A 17,891-nucleotide genomic window follows, 5' to 3' on the forward strand; every position below is an offset into this window, starting at 1 on the left:
TGAAAAGCAATTTAACCACGGTGTTATATCGAATTCAACGTTCAATTGTTGTTTGTCTCATGATGCACCGACAGATTCTACCGCTCCACCCGAAATTCGAAATTTCATTTATTTCCGACTTCGCAATATGCTTGCTCGCGCTGATATTCACAATATTTTCATATCGCAGCACCTCGCAACTCTATTTATGAATTCCATTTCACAATAGAGCATAAAACTAAATTCAATATTTTCCCGTAATCACAGCATACGTTTGATACATTTGAATCAATTCAGCTGGAAAACAATAAAAACACACCGACGTACACGCACGCGCGAAACTATTTCTATCGAATTAAAGCGAGCCGCGCTGTCGGCTTCGAAGCGAGACAAACGGCGGGCATTAATTCCAACTTGTCGTCGATGAATATTTCCCGGTCGACAGGAAGTCGTAAGAAGGAAATGCGGTAACAAAGAACAGAACGTCGAAAGCGGTTGCCGTCGCCGCCGCGGAATTTTCAAGCCGTGTTTCTAACGAGCCCATGAATTTCCGCTTCATCGCTTGCGCGCTAATGCGCCAGCCAGGAAGAAAGAAAAGGGTAACGAATGAGAGCAGAACGCCGCTGGGTAAAAGGCAAAAGGGTGAAAAGCCAGCGCGACATGCACTCTGCGAATTTCGCGTTTTTAATGTCGTCCTAATAGCATCAGAATTTATCGCGCTATGGTAATCCCATGTCGGCACTGCCAAGAGGATTGCGAGAAGTACGCGGTGGAGATTAGATTTCGACCGAAACCGTCGTGTTGCAGCCGTAGCGCCGCGTGAATCGCGTACATTGCCTTATCCGCAATAAAACATCGGTGGAAAAGAGATTCTCGCGGAAGAATACGCCAAGAGAATCCGGAAACTCTACAACAACACCCCCTGAAACTTGACTAAAATCCAGAATCTCTAAAACAACACTGCGCAACTTGAGAACAAGTACAAAGGAACGGAAAGTGGAGGACCCACTAAGAAAGACCCAACTAAATTTTTCGCGAACTGCGGACACTTTCAATAAAGATGTTTTCTTGAATAAAATTAGAGGCAACTTTTCCTTAACAAAAATTTAAGTGAAGACCTAGTTACGGAGTTTGCATTACAAAGTAAAGAGTTTTGAGAAGCTGCGATATTGTAAACGGAAAACACACACACAACATTCTTACTTGATTCGGCTTGCAAATTAAGTTAGCATCATCGTCAAGCGATAATAACTTCAGATAAAATTTAATTTCAAACACAACTACAGATCAAATTTTTATATAAACTCGTTTCAAGTTGTCAAAGGCGTGTCTTCTATTAATTAAAAGGCGCTGATTTTATGATTTATTCTATAAAAGACGGATTAAATACTGCTTTTGCCAACGTGTCTAAAAATAGTTTTCGATAGCATTTGTGGCTCGCACATGCGGAAATCGAAAAGTTCAACACAGGTGCAACCGCTGAGGGGTTTTCGTTTAAATTCAAATATCAACCTACATTCTTGAAATCCTTCTGCAAAATTTACTTTCAGCGTGCGTATGAAATAATCCTGACTATTATACCATTGAAGCGTGCTTATATATTTTGTAACAAGATCTTCTATCTGAGAATGGCCACATGGGATTTTTTACATCATAGAAATCGTTGTAGTGATAAACTTAATGTAATTATTCTTTAGTGTAAAAAAATTACATCAATAATGACTCAAACATTAACAAAAAATATAATGATGTAGTATAAGAAATATACTACTAGTAATAGTGATTTTTATTTAAATAAAGTCCAAAAGCACATGTTTTTTCACGCAAAAAAAACCACGCAATCATTCCTGACTTAAAAAGAAATTTTAATTAAGAAGGAGAAGATCAATTCTGAAATTCGCAAAAATTTCTATGATATTATATTGTAATTTCCTCGAATTCACTTTTATCGTGTATCAAGATACTGGCAGCACTGCTGGAAGATAGCACGGCGAATGTTTCCGTGATGTCGAAAATCATCAGGCGTCCTCAGGCCGATGCTAATGTTCTGATACGACATCTGCGCCCTCGGTACGTCACGTAAGTACGTCGAGTATCTCTCGGACATTACAGAAGCATATATGCAGCAGACATTTCGTGATCCATACGGTAAGAGAAATAGCGTACGTTAGGGATAAGGACCGCATTTCAGAAGGTATTATCATGTGGTAACTTATTTTGAAGATTACGATTGTGTAATATGAGGAAAGTTAAGAATCGATAAATAAAAAATCTGAATAGCCAAACACTTGCATATAAGATTAAAAAAGTTTTCAATTGTAAAAGTTTCAATAGTTGCAAAATTTTTAAACTGCGAAATTCCGAAGTATCAAAATGCGAAAGTTTTCAGATTTTAAAATCCCCACATTTAAAATTTTTGAAGACAGTTTCTACAAATATTTCAGAATTTAAAGAAACGAAATGATAAAAAATCAAGATTCGTTAATTATCCATTCCATATTAAACTTTACTATAGCTTAAATAATCATATAAAATTTAGGATTATTTTTCGACATTCGAAAGCTGAAGGAAAACATAAATTTCAACTTAAGATAGTCAAAGAAGAATTTAATAAATGCATTTATCTCTACATCGAATATGCTTTTAGCTACACTAAACGCAAGAAGCGGCAGCAGCCGGCTAACCGCTGGTTGTGTGCTACGTGCTTCCGGGCAGATAATTCTAACACAAAACCCTGTGTAAAGCCCGCTGGTGGGTTGCCCACGGTGTGTAACGTGATGTTAAATTGTACCGTTTCGAGCGATTGCCGCGAATAACGTGGCGGCTAATAGAACATAGCCGTGCGAAATTCGCGTATCACTATACAGTTTGCTTTGTGTTCCCTCTCAATAAGACGCGTCGATGGAGATACAGAGCCGGCGATTTCATGCGCATCGAATTGAAATCTGAACAATGCTAGCAGCCAATTAAACAACAATTGTACGCGCGATGGCGTACGTACAACGAAGAAGGATCTATCGCACGAGTGAAGAGGTCTAATGACATTCCGTGGATTTCGATTAATCGGGATTTGATGCATCAAGTTTGTGAATGAGAAATCAGTCTACGAATCAATTGTTCGCCACTTCTTGACTGTGCTTGCGAAATCGAACACAGTTCGAGTGGGCATTTCAGAAAAATGTTTGTAAACTTTAAGAAGAGCTCAATAATTCTGCGATAGTTTTCACATATCCAGTTAGCGCATTTATCTACTTGTTCAACTCGGCATCAGTTTCGGTGGGCGATAAAATGTGAAACAGGTTCGCGCCTGCTCTTGGCTATTGCGGTTTTCATTGCGACCAGCTCGTGCATTATCGACTCCCGTTGTGTTTCGAGAGCTCGATAACGCTCTGGCAGCTGTCACCGATGGCGAAAAATCGAAACGTATCGGCAGCGTGACTTTGGAATGTGACGAGTGAAAAGATAAAAAAAGGAGGGCGCTAATAGTACAAACTGTGGATCGAAGTTGCACACGATCAACAGAAGAAAATAAAAATAGATTAAAAAATGAAATTTAAATATCAATGCATAATATTTTGAAGAACTATAATTTAGAGATAAAATATAACGAGATAGAATAGAAATTAATAGAAATTGACATTTTTTCTATTTTATTTCGATGAGAGAAATTTATTCTAACTTTATGAATGTGGAAAAAAACTTCATGTAACGTCGATAAACGCTCAAGGACCGTTTGCAAAGTAGTCTAATAAGGGTGAATTGTGTAAATAGTTCGAAAAATTTACATGGTGGGAATTCTTTTCGCCCAAGCAAGCTAGTAACTGTACGAGCTACCTCCCGCTTTGCGGTTTGCCGTGTTTTAAATACTTTCCAATTAGCACGAAAGCTCTCGCGCACTCGCCACTACGTACAGCTTAGATTTGCATGAATCGTTTATTCTGCAGTACATGCTGTTCAAAATCGCGTACTGAAACTGGTTTCTACTTGTTAAGGAATTTACACACTTTATCAGCAAATTTTCAATTCGACATTCCCGCTGGTATTGCACATAGTTTTTCTTTACGATTTCAATTTAATCACGCATAATTAAATTATATAGATAAAACCACGTAGTGTAGAATATAGATTTATTAAATTTCAGATAGAGTTGTAAGAAACTTTTATCAAAAATCTCTCTTTGATTTTAAGTTAATTCCGTGATCAATTTGCCCTTTTTTCAATCTTTCAAATTAAAAATTTGAAACTTAAATGATTCCTTCTTAACTGATATAAAAAAAACATTTAAAAAGCTGAACAACAAATAAGTTTATTTTAAATTTGCAAATAAAATTTATTTCTGCCTAGAAATTTGATAAAAAATATCTGAAAAATGGAATTTTTTCAAGGAATTTTTTCCAAGGAATTTTTTCCAAGGCTCGAGTAGACAATCTGAAATACGCGCAATCGGGAATATTAAATGAAATTTTATCGTCACCTAGAAATTCGAATCTATAATTAAAGCAGCTTCTGTTTTTGAAAACTCGTAAAACGCTTGCATTCGTAATCGACTTGTTGTTTGAGCCGCTTCGGCAAAAAACCGCGTTTTGCATATACGAGCCAGCCAATCGCATATTAAAACGTACGTAAACGTCTCGTGACGTTGAATGGGAGTAACGTTCTCGTTTTCCCGGTGGGACAGCTTACTCCGTGCCAATGATCCGCCATCGGAAATTGTAATTCTTCGGCCTTCAGGTTGGCGGTGTCACGTTGTTGGATACATATGGCGCTGCTTAATAAATCCAGCAGATACAACCCGCCGCAATCTAGCCGCCGGACACGTAATCTAGCTTAACGTATGTATCCACTCGATTTTCTCGCTTTGCCGCTCGGAGCCCTTTCTCGCCCTCTTTCTATCCATCCCATCTCTCTCTGTCTCCCCGTATCTATCTTTCGCGACTCGCGAGGAGGTAGGGGGTGGGTCTACCACTCTGTACGGGATTCCCAGATATGAAATCGGCCATAGATATGGACCACGATGGATCGCTCTTGAAACTTGAAGCGCGTGGCGCGGGTGGAATGGGCATGAATCGGTTTCATAAAATTGAACTCCAGATATTTCGGACTATTTTCAACTGCCTCGCATCATTGCGCGAATTTCCAGTCATGCTTGAATATTTGCATATTGCAGCTGTCAAGTGCAGAATATTATTGAAACCTTTAGATCTGTTAATTTTCCACTATATCTGACCCTTTAAAATCATCTTTAAATTTCTATCATTTTTGATGTATGCAGTTTTAGCTTTTAGATATCTCATATCCCGTAAATGCCGCAATTTCAGTTTCTGCAGTTGTAAAATTTTTCAGATCTCTCGAATTCCATGCTAATTTCGAATATTTCTATTATTAAAATGATTCAAAATTATATTTTATTTGTTTAATACGTTTTTATTAACTTTTGATTCTAATTTAACATTTTTATTTGAAAAGTAGTTCATTTCAAAAGTGATCAATGATTTTAGCAATCTTGAATTAAAGTGGAAAAAATCTGTATCCATATTCTCAATTATTCTATCATATTTTTCATCAAAAATATATTCAAATAAGATTTTTGTTGGTGTTCCGTTCATATATTTTCGAAAATCTGGATATGAAGCATCAAAGTACGTATCACACGATCTCTGGGGAAAAAAATGAAACGGGTGGAAAATAAAAATTCGCCCTCTGTAACAAATGCGCTCCATAGAAATGGACTCGATCGTAATTCCATGGTTATTCATTAAAAGTGATATCGCGCGTTCGCTCTGGTGTCGTAAATCAGAAATTGGTCGTGCGAGCATTAACCGCGATTTGTACGCGATATCAGCTCGACGTGGATAGGATTTGGATTTACAATCGTAAACAGAACGCGCGGTGACGAAGTCATGAAACAACAGCGGATTTAAAAGGTGGTTCATAAAGTACTATATGTCCTTCGCATACGTAGTGGATCCTGAGAATCCTCGCGGAAACGCTGCGAGTAGCTTCCGCTTCATTGGGATTTACGCGACTGCGAGAACGAGAACTGTCGGGATCGGCGGCCAAGCTCGATCCTGACGCCACGACCCTGAGCTTAACCTTACGTAACAGCCCAGCATGGAACGATAAATCTTCATGGAAGCATTAGCGGTCCCTGTTACTCTCTGCACGCACTCTGTGTGTGTATAAAGATTGCGAAGGTGACCCCCCCGAGATAAAAAGGCAGACAGGCTCTGATTCTTTTAATATAATAATGTAATATACGAAATATTTCAACTAATTCTGTAAATGTAATATGTACTATATTTAACAGTATGATAAATTTTCTACATATAATATTTTACATCCATTTAATGACAATATAAATTAATAAAATATTTTATATGGTACATGTGCAGAGTACTAATGATATCGAATAATTTGTAATTTTTATATTTTCGAAAATTATTGCAACTCCATGACATTATTTGTACAATTACTCAGTATTTTTAATTAATTTATTTTAAATTTATTGTATGTAAAAAATGCCAAATTATGTTATAATTCTTAAAGTGAATTAAAAGATTCTGTCATTCCACGTCTTAAATAGTCTTGGGAGTCTCAAATGATTGCGATTGACAACAATTGCTCGATAATGTAAGGATGCCGTATTATTATGAATTTTACCGCAATGTTTGGTATCGCGACAATGCGCTAAGTTATTGCTCTTTCCAAAGTGCAATATGGACGCGGAAAATGGTAAAATTATGGGCACGTTTACGCTGGTAAATAAGATTCGCTGGCAAATAAAAACTTAGCGAATCTTGATTCACCGGCAAACTTTTCCAAGCAGATCATCGCGAGATCGAGCGCCCCCAAACTCTTACGATTGCTGAGAACTTACAACGGCGTAACGCTACCGAAACAAGATTCTGCTCGCGCTCGCTCGCGCGCAGCACAAACTTTTTCTATAAATCAAGTCGGTCCCCTTTGGAGAACCCCCAACAAGTGAAGAGGGTCACTCACTCGAAGTGCCGTGAAGCGTTTGTTGCAACTTCGATCTTTATCAATGAGACAAATAACTGAGCCAAAAGTGTAAATACCATCCTTTTAATTTACACTGAGTTGAACCAAAAGTTCGTCCAGATTTTAAGTATAGCATATAAAATTCTCATTGCTTGATTTTTCGTAGAATATCGCAAAGTTGTTTTCTGATACAGTTTTCAAAGATTAAAACTCCTTTCTTTCAAACTACTATTTCTTAAACTATTTGAAAGCAATCGGGAGAAATAATAATTAAAAAGTTTTATCTTCGCGATTTGCCAATTTCGTCGTTTTTTTTTTCTTTTTGCTTTTTTTAATTTTTATATATATAACAATTAATCCCGATTGAAAGAGTATAAAAGTGCAAAAATTTACTTTTATATTTTCCATTTTTAAATTTCACAAGCTGAGCAAGTATCACTTAATTCGCTTTACATATAAATGTGCTATATAGAATTACCTGTCAAAATTATATAACTGCAATTTATTAGTTTTAAAGTTGTAAGAATTCTTGGTTCAACTTGCTCAATATATTTGGTCCAATTTATTGCTGCTTTTATTTAATAAATAAATGTCTGTCTACTAGCTTGGTATGGAAGCAAGAGTGGCAATCGGGTTAACTGTTTTCGCTGCAGACTCCCTGGCGTGCTACAGCACGATCGCCACCCCGTGGATTCTCTTCTTAGATCCTAACATACCGAGGTATTAGACCATCTACGTAGACCGAGATCAAATCGTCGCTCTGGACGCGGCAGGAATCGAATTACAACGCGGACAATAATCGTTCCTGCCGTTCAGTCGCAAAAGACAAGAAACAAGATTGGATTGTGCCTTTCCCGGGGAAAAAGCAATCTTGGCAATATGGCTGTTGCATCCCTGGACGACGCAAAGTTGAAAAATTCAATTCTTCTTTCATTAACGGTTTCACATATAATTACCCAGCTTCGAATAGATTTTCGGATAGGTACGCCGCGCGGCATCGTAATCGAGTGCGCCTTAAGAGATTATCGATCCATTGTGCACTAAACTCACCCGCTCGCTCGATGGCTGGGCGAAGTTCCCGCGATATGTTACTTAAATGGTGATACTGAAACTACGGTGTAAAGTGAGACATTTTTCACTCGTGCGAGATACGGCGCGTCATACCGTGCACGTCGCATTTGGCCGGGTTCCATGCGTCCGCGGGATTCGCAATTTTCGACGGAATATAACGCGCCGACACGGTGCAATGTTCAATTGCGTTGCAAACACGCAGATGGTAATAAAGTTCCGTCTTTTAATTAATACTGCGCCTAGCGTCATGCGATCGTTATCGCAAAGTGCTACATAGCTCAAACGGTCAATAAGAAAGAAATAAAATTAGATCTATCATTATTTTTGTGATTTTATACAATGCTTTAAATTAAAAAAAAAAAAAAAAACCTCTGTGTATGCTGTACTAAGAATTGGTAACATAAAATTTAAAAAATTGCAGGATACATAAAAGAATTTAATAAGAATTAGTCTTAATTTTATTTGAAGAAGCTAAACTTCAAAAGATTGAAGATCTAAAAAATTCTATATACTTAAAATCCAGCAATGTTCGTGAAATTAAGGTTGTAGCCTCTTTTATTCAAGTCTCAAGATACGCTGAATCCAACGGATTTAAAATCCAATGTTTAAAAGTGTTCACTTCGAGAAAGTTAAAATCCACAAAGCTTAAAATATAAATTTCCTCTAAAGAATCTTTTAAAGCTCCGAAGTGTGTGCTTGCAGAAGTGGAAAATAAAAACTTCATACGGCGGCATGTGTTTAAAAAAGTGTAAACGATATCTGAGGGTAATTTCATAATTAAATAAACTTACATTTTAATGCCACTTTTGTCTAAAGACATTTAGTCGTTCCGCGAGTTCTTTAGGGAATCGTCGTAATTTTATGCATTTTTAAGTTCTTGGATCCCTACGTTCTCTACAAAACCCTTAAATTTCAATTTTAAGATCCTGAAACCTTTGATTTTTGAACCGGCAAAATTCTATTCATGCTGGAAAGAAACTTTAGCAAAAGAGGGAGAGAAAGAGTAATACGTCTAGTTGAAGGAGACTGCGGCAGAAGCGAAGAAAGAGCGAAGTTGGCTGAACTCTGATTATGGCGCGAAACGGGGACAACTCGAGATGAAGTCGAAGTAGAGTCGGGAAGAGGAACTCCCGACGAAGGGATGAATTCTCCCTTTCCCGTCCTATCTCTCCCTCGTTTCGCATCTTTCGTGTGCATGCGCACGCCTAACCAGCGCACACGTTACCCACGCACGCCTTCTTACACAGTCAGCGCAGCGGACAGAATGCATTTCATCAAAACTTGCGGCTTTCGTCTCATCATCGCGCGAAGGCCCTATTCAGAGGTGTGAATCAGCCTCTCAATCTCGGATATCACGTAACCGAAGACTTACTACGCGAGCGTACTCGTGGTATGCATGAGCAAGACTATTTACAGCATGGAATAAGTTCTCAAGCATCTGAACTAATCTTGCGGTGGCGACGTGCAGAGAAAGTCACGGAATCCTATCGGGAAATTCTGAGCTTCAGTGACAGTTATCAATCCTCATGTGAGAAAGCAAAAAAAAAAAAAAAGAGAATTAAATTATGAAAAGTATGAAAATTGAGTATGAAATGTTAAGAGCGTAATTACAACAATTTTGATTAAACATCATTAAATCAGAATAATTGTAAAATTTAAAACTATCATAAAATAATTAAAACTAATTAAAACTAATTAAAACTATATATTAAAATGATTTTTTGATAGCCCGAAAATGAAAATGCTTAACCGAAAATTTAAACTCATGTGTATATTTTTCAATATGTTAATGAAAGATTTTCTAGCGATGATGGCAGCTGTTGCGTATTACTTCGGTGATTATTTTTGAAGTATTGAAACATTTGTCGAATCTTGCCGCATATTTCTCAAGGACGGAACACCGAAGTGTACACATGCATGGCACGTAATCCGTGTTTCGCCGTTGCATCGGGAAAGATAAATCAGGCGTCTTATGTACGTAAGCAAAACAAATTTCATTCAATAGGAATCGCGCGCGCACGAGCGTGTGTTGTGTGTTTGTTAGCCGCTTGCATTTATCAATAGAACGCATTTGCATTCCGGGCTCTTCGCGCCAACCTCGGGTCTCAACAGCGGGATTATTTTTCCAATACGCTGCAAACACACAGGGCGTATTTTCGAAGGAAATACAGAATACGAGATTGGATGCGTGTCCTCATCGAGGACACCGCTCGATTCGCGAACAGTATCGCCTTGCTTACAGAACCGTGCGTTAAATTTTATCAAAATTCAAACTTTTATACCATGAAAAACACAAAAAAGAAAGAAATCTCTCATTTAAGATGCAAATCTAAAAAGCCTAAAAATTATATTAAAATGTCTTTGAGAGTGTGATTCCATTTACATAAATAGCGTTTGAGAAATGCGCCGAGAGAGATTGTATGCTAAGCTACGCACTTAAAGGTTGAACAACATTACGTGCCTCGTGCAACCACTAAAGCCAAAGATATATCACGCTGGAGTTTATTCCAGAAGTGCCTAAAACTTCTTGCGGAGTATGTGTTTCGGCACTAACCGCAGGAACTCACAAAGGCATAATGAGCACGTAAATCGTCAAGAACTTGTAATCCACTTTGAAGTCAACGCTCACGGAGATCGTGACATGGCGGTCGTGCGTAAATTCCGTCGGCCATTTATGCAAATTATCAGCGGGCCACGGGGTTAATACATTTTCGCGTGTGCGCGCGTGCAACGTTCCGCGATATCTATAACGATTCGATAGCCTGGACTACGTTCGGGGATCCGGGTATATTTTCCAGCGAATTTACAGCATTTGCATACTTCGGGAATATTTAAACGCGGAAACCCCCGCGGCGGACCACCGTTGGAAAAACAGGAATTTCACTGTTGAGCGAGAACGCCCGCCATGTTTCCGCGCGATGTGGAAGATCGGAACGATGAAGTTCCGTTTAACCTGCCGCGTTTCGAATTCAATATAGAAGCGCCAAAATCTTCTTTCGTTATAAATTTAATCTGCTGAACGTTTCAGTTGTTCAACAAATGGCCAATATTTTTCACTATTTTGAGTCAATTTGGAAAAAGCAGATCAAAAGTCTCTGTTCGGGCTATGTAGAATGTATTTTAAATAATTTTGAGACATTTTTCTATCTGTTGAAGAAGTGTCCATAAAAGCGTTTTGTTTATAATATTGATTGCTATGTTAATAATTTTTTTAATTATTTAGATATTTTTTGTTTTTATTCAAGCTAAAAAATGATAGAAATTATTGCTCAAAAATATCTATTTTGATGTTAATATATTAGTTAATAAATATTAATGCAACCACAATATCCATATATATAGTTAGAAAATATTTCGAAATAATGGTGTCGAAAACACGAAATACGTGGTTGCAATTCTACTTATTAATTATTTACATAATTAATTCTTTAATAGATACCAAAATAGAAATTTCGATGTTCATGTTGAATTATATAACTGCGTTGACAAACGTAAAATCTACGTTTCTGTTATGACAATATAGCAATTTCATTGAATTTACATTAATAACACTATCTGAATAAGAAAGAAACTAAATTTCAGTTTTAGAATCACATAAAGTAGTATTTCTGTTTCCTTTTTATAATTACGTGTATCGAGAAATTAGTTTTTAATTATAGGGAGAGAAAAAAAAGGAGTTGTAAAATTATAATTATAACTCACCGTTCAAAGACGAGGAGAATCCCATTCGACGGAATCAAAAGAGGAAGAACTGCACGCACTGAACTCGACACATTTCCTCAATAATCACTCAATGCACACACAAACGTTGTTTCACTGTGTTTTATGAATAATTGCGACAATATAGCCAAAAGTTGAGTCCAATTGACACGTAAACTTTTAATTGATCTTCGAACTACACACTGTACTAGTTTACGATGTGATGAATCTTCTTTATTCTAACGTTTCATCTTCGTCACCAGTTAATTTGTTCCTCATTGGGCAGGGCAAAATTTTACAACAGTTCGATACCGCCGATATATTAATTTCACGCGTACTATTTAACTTTCTCGTTGATATCGTTTACTTTTTTCACCAGTTTCTGCTTTTGCAAAGAATTTGATTAATTTGTTATTATATTTTAGTTCAGAAATTTGGAATTTTTCTCTCAGCGTAAAGACAGAGAAAGAGAGTTGTTTTCGCAACAACCTAACCTAGCTAATCGCCGCTTTAACTCTTTCGCGTTTTACCGATTTCTTCCCTCAACAATACCGTGACGCTTCTCACTCGACATCGACGTTGGGCATTCGAATAGCGCGATCTACGTCTTCCGGTTTGCGTTTACCGGAAGTGAGCCTGAGGGGACATTTCAACCCTTGCAGGAACAACGACGACGACGCGTCCGTGCGCATACCGCTCGCAATCGCCGAATAAACACACGACACCCGAATTATCACAATCCCGTAGACACTCCGAAGGACGCTGCGATGACACGAAGATTCACCCTTGGACGATGTAGGTAGGGCGGCACGATAACCGGCACGATGCGACGTGTGTAACGTCGCCGCGAGGCTCGCGAGACGGACTACGGTACCGGAATGGAACGCTACGCAAGCTCTCGCGCAACGCGACGCCAGAGCCTCCATTCTCGTCTGCGGAGCGCGCTACGGTCGATTTTACGGGTTACACTTAGGGATTGGATGTTACAAAGTCCCGCAGATCCTTCTTTTGCGGATCCTGAATCGTAATCACACATGCCAGATTCGCATTAAACTTTGCCTTGTGTTTAAACCAAAAATATATCGATCGAATGCAATATCAACGGACACGGTCGTGTCTCGCGCCAAGTTCACGCGTAACAGCGAGACACATCGTGTATCTTTTTATAATACTTGATATGTTAAATAATACTACTTGAATAACTAATTCCACGAGCTTTGAAAAAGAAAATTACATCGATAGCTATTAAAATAATCAAACGCGATAGCGATAAAAGTTGTTTTTAAATTAATATAGTAATAAATTGCATATTTACATAGTATAAAGAAATTTTATAGGTACCATACTAACCTCAAATTTTTTGTTCATGATAATTTAAACATTGCTCTTGCTAAACTATAATATTAATTTCTACATAATACAACGGCAATTCTATCACGCTGGAAAATCGCGTGATAAAGCGTAACCCGGCCTCGCAAGCTGGAATGTCTGGAAAGCTCGAGCGTCGTTGAAACGCGCCGCGCAGACTCGTGGGGACGCGCGAAGAAAAGGACAGTCGGATATCGATTCAGTTCTGCCAACGGATGAACCCTTTCACAGTGACTTTAGGGTTGTCTAGGGACTTGTCGAGGACGTATCGCTCCTTACAAGGCGGGAACCTTGTAGATCGATGTCCTCTCGAAGGACTTGCGAGCCCAAACGCGTCGAATAAACTCGCGTCGCCCATGAGAACTCAAGAGCTTTGCACCGAGACCGCTAATTGGGTTGCTCGATTGCACTGTCGGGTATTTCACACCGTCTTCTGGCCGAGATCTTGAGGCTAATTAATCTTACGCGTGAATAGCGCACCAGTTCATCCGAGCAGAAAGAGGTCGCGTGAGAGCCAAATAAGAACGCGCGAAAAATTTTGCGTCGCAACATAAATGAGAATGCTATTAATTTGCGCATACTCAAGATACTATTTAATGTATCTTTTAATAATTTTACATGTAATTACGAATATTACATATTATTAACAAAAATAATTTTTGTATTCGCAGATTTATAGCATTTTCAACATTTATGCAGCAGCGTAAAATTTAAACTGAGAAAAACTGGTGCATTTTTACCATATTTTAAAACTTCTACTTTTAAATGTATATTAGGTACGCATACTTTTTTATACATAGAAAAAAATATGTAACCATTCTATGAAAAGAACTTTTTGTTATAGTGAAGAGCAAAAAAGCATTACATTGCGCTAAACAAAATTGGAGTTGAATGTCCAAGTGGTGGAAAACTTTTTTGACACATCGAGGTTCAGTTGTATCTGCAGTGGACAATGTTGTTTACAATCGTCGGCATTGTAATTTTGGGCGATGCTGTGGTTTGATGCGTTGACATACCATGCATGACTCGATATTCGTAACTTGACACTTTCGGTGGCTGTGAAAAATTAAGAGTGCAATGAAAACAGCGAAAAAAAGATCAAAATAGGAAAATTTTAGAAATTCTCAAATACAAAACAATATTATAAATTATTGAGTGATGTATAGAAGTTTAATAATACCACATTATAGCGCGATGAGTTTAGAAATCAACAATCCTTGAAATAAATAACGTAAATATTTAAATTGCTTTCTAGAAATTTATCGATACAAAGCATGAATCTATGTTCAATAATTTAATCATTCAGCAATGATAAAATCCGAAGCTTTTAACTTTCATGAAACTGTAATATCTTTGATATGAGGTCGAGCTTTTTACGATAGGTGACATTTTTCTCCGATACATTTGTATCTTGGATTTACATAGCGTAATATTACATATTACATATTTAAATTAAATTTGAAATACTTAATCATATATTATTAAAAGTTAAAGATTGAAGGGTTTATAAATTGTTAAAAAAAAATAATGCGGAAATAAAATTAATTTTGTCATATATATTCTTCGGAATTTCGAATCTTTTCATGTTGCTGTCAGCACTTGAGCATTTGCATGTGAAATTTCTCTAATTTTCGCAGGCAGGATAAACGGGACGAGACATTCTCTCCTTACCGAATTTAACACTCATATTCGTCATGTTCAAAGCGCGTTCAGCGTAACTCAGCGGGCCGAAACGGAGCAAACGGAGCAGGCAGAATGATATACTCATGCTCCTCTGGTCCTTTTTCATGCCTCTATTGTGATCTCGCGCGCAGTCGAAATTTGACAGGATATATCAGAGGATTCCATCCCGCCTGCGGCATGCGGGAGTGTTCGAAACTTTTTCAACGTACATAGTGTTCGGCGAAAAAGTTTTCCGGCGGAGTTCAGATTTCATTAACGGCCGAATCCTCGAGTTCTTTGGCGTACAAATGAAATTTATTTCATCACAAAATGCAGAAGAATAAAAGTTTTTAAATACCACTTTGCTATGCATAGTGATTTATTGTCTAGTGATCTACTTGTAATAAATTATCTTTGTGCGTAATGACTATTTTCTGGATAAATGCAAGAATTTTTTTTTCAGGATTTCTCGAATTTTATAATTTAAATTAAAATTATAATTATAATTTTAGTTTTAATTATATCTAGCTTCTTAAGCTCCATTTGTTTTTAAAAATTATAAAAAATTTATAATTTTCAGAGGAAACTGAAAAACTTTGTCTAAAGCAATTATTCCGTAACTTTCGAGAATCAAATTTCTATCAATTATCAACGAATCAGGAAAATATTCAACAGAATCTAAAGGAATTTTAAAGAGTTCAAGGATCTAAAAAACTTTGGATTCTAAGGATCCAATCCATTTCAGACGCGTTCAACCTGCTCTAATCCCCCGGAAGATGAATCGCTCTGCTGGGCATTCTGAAGACAGGATGCAGACGTCGCTGATGTTAAGTGCATGAAAGAAAACGACTCGCCATGTCTCTTCCGCCGGACCAAGCTGTGCTCTTTGTCAACCGAAGGGTGGACAGCTTCTCACCCAACCACGGTTTCAGCCGCGGAAATGACTGAGAACGAAATTCAATTTGCTCGGCGAGACGAGGCGCGACGCGACGACGTTGAAGACGAGCCTGAAGAGAGCGGTTAACCGGAAACCGTAACTCGGTCGATGTTCTTAACGAGAACATCTAGAATACTCCGCGAGAAACTCCAAAACTTGAGTAATCGGATCGTAGTGAATAACGAACGCTGGTGAGGCCTATGGTAAGCGATCCTTTGATAGTTTAAACGAGGAGTTCTCGGCTTGCAAAAGATCTATCATAAACTATAGAGATATTTAAACAAAGTTCTAAGGACACTGTGTTCTTGGACACTGTGTAATTTGCAATTTTGTTTTATTAATATTTAAATATTGATTTGTTAAGTATGCGACTTTCGTGGAAAAAAAGTAATGTTTTATTACTAAGAAAAAGACAATTCATTTTTGCGTTATTCTTAATACTAATAATTTTTATTAGAATACAATTTTAATTAGTAAATTTGAGACTAAATAATAAAACTTGGAGAAAATCTAGTAAATACTGTGTGTGTTTGAAAATCCTTTTTAAGAAATTAGGAAGCATACAGAGATCGATAATACTCGACTTACGCGTTGAGTGGCTGAATAATCTATTTTGTTACTTATTACAAATTACAATTTTATTACACGTCACCATCAAACTATACCATAAAAAATTCTCAGGTAATTCGGAACGACCGATGTAGAAAGATTTTCGCTCTAACGAGCCGCCAGCGGCAGCGGCAAAATCACATTCACGTCTCGCAACAAGCAACGACGCCGAGTTGCACTTCTCGAGGTGCCTTTCCCACTTCTGTCAAAGTGAAAATAGAACGAAAAAGCGCACAGACCGAGATTCGATTTACTTCGCGAATGGAAATGAAGATCCACAAAGACTGGCCGATGGAAACCAGCGAATGTTCAAAGAAAAAAGCTTGTTTGGTTTTATTTCATCTTGCTTTCCTATAATTGTAAAAATTATTTTACAATAGGAAAATTATTATATATCCAGGCGAAATTTGCAAATATCAAAAATTTGAGTCAATACTTAATGTCGACAATCAAGCATCGATAAACGAATGCCTATTGTTTTGTTATTTTACTGCCAAAGCAGAACCATTTGTCGATGCAAAGAACCATAAAAAATGTAAAATTGATATAAAAATAAGTATTTCGAAAATCTTTACAAATATATGAAACTTCAGCAAAATTATCAAAATATTTTAGGAATTTATGAAATTTTAAAACAATTTTAAATTAAAGTCAGAGATACTTTTTAAAATTTCAAGAATTTTAATATTTTTAAGATTTTTAAATTATATTTGTTATATCAATTTATATCTTTATATATTAAAGTATATATAACATTAACATTTTGCGCAAGAAACTCGATTGTTAGATGGCAAGAATTCATCTATAGTAATAATATTATGGTGTACATGTACTTTTTTATTAGATTTGTGTTGCCGCAAGTTGCTATCGAATGTCGCCGCGACGATGAACAATTTTCAACTTCGATCGCCCATGGCATCTGTCGAACAGGTACAAACATTAATAAAGTTATCCTTCGAAACTTTCTTAATAAAGAATTATTAAGCCTATGTTGGTTGCCAATTAGTTACACTGGAAAGCTTCATCATCTTTTCAGCCGCTGTGCAACTCAGTGGAAATTCTTGAAAAATCTTGATAGATAGTATATTTGATTAAATATTATATTTATAAAAATTATTTGAAAAAATTAATTTAATTTTCTTTTGCTTGTACGATATAAAAAACAGGCGCTAAATAAATGTGTTCATTAAGAGAAAGGATGTCAGAGAAATGAGAAGCCATGCGTTACAAAATAGAATAAACATCGGACAACTCTCAAACACGTCATAGACATTGAAATTGTTTTTTCATAAATCAAAGATATTCTGAGGTATATATATAAAATTGAGCTTTCACATTTAGGGATATTTTCTTTATATATATATATATATTTGTCAGTCTTGCTAAAGAATTCTCTCGGCCAGCTCCTCGGACTTGTTTCTTTCCTCCCTTTGATCTTCAACCTTTGGTTTTCTAAAACCAAACCTGGAGTCTTTTAACCGTAGATTTTTATTTATTTTTAAGATTTCCTTTGGTTTCTCAGGTTTATAATTTTTTCAAGTCGTTTGGATATTGTTCTTAGACTTTA

The 17,891-nt window shown here is 36.8% G+C and overlaps 1 protein-coding gene across 1 annotated transcript in view; it reads right to left on the reverse strand.

The window, feature by feature from the left end:
- Window positions 1–13,623, reverse strand: part of LOC105674936 (neuroligin-4, Y-linked) — a 187,854-nt gene extending 174,231 nt beyond the window's left edge. The window contains exon 1 of the mRNA XM_067349407.1: window positions 11,752–13,623. The gene's annotated coding sequence lies outside the window, so the exon portion shown is untranslated. The remainder of the gene's footprint in view (window positions 1–11,751) is intronic.
- Window positions 13,624–17,891: the final 4,268 nt, after the last annotated feature.

The sequence above is a fragment of the Linepithema humile genome, chromosome 2 (genome assembly GCF_040581485.1).
Source record: "Linepithema humile isolate Giens D197 chromosome 2, Lhum_UNIL_v1.0, whole genome shotgun sequence".
NCBI classification, from domain to species: Eukaryota; Metazoa; Arthropoda; class Insecta; order Hymenoptera; family Formicidae; genus Linepithema; species Linepithema humile.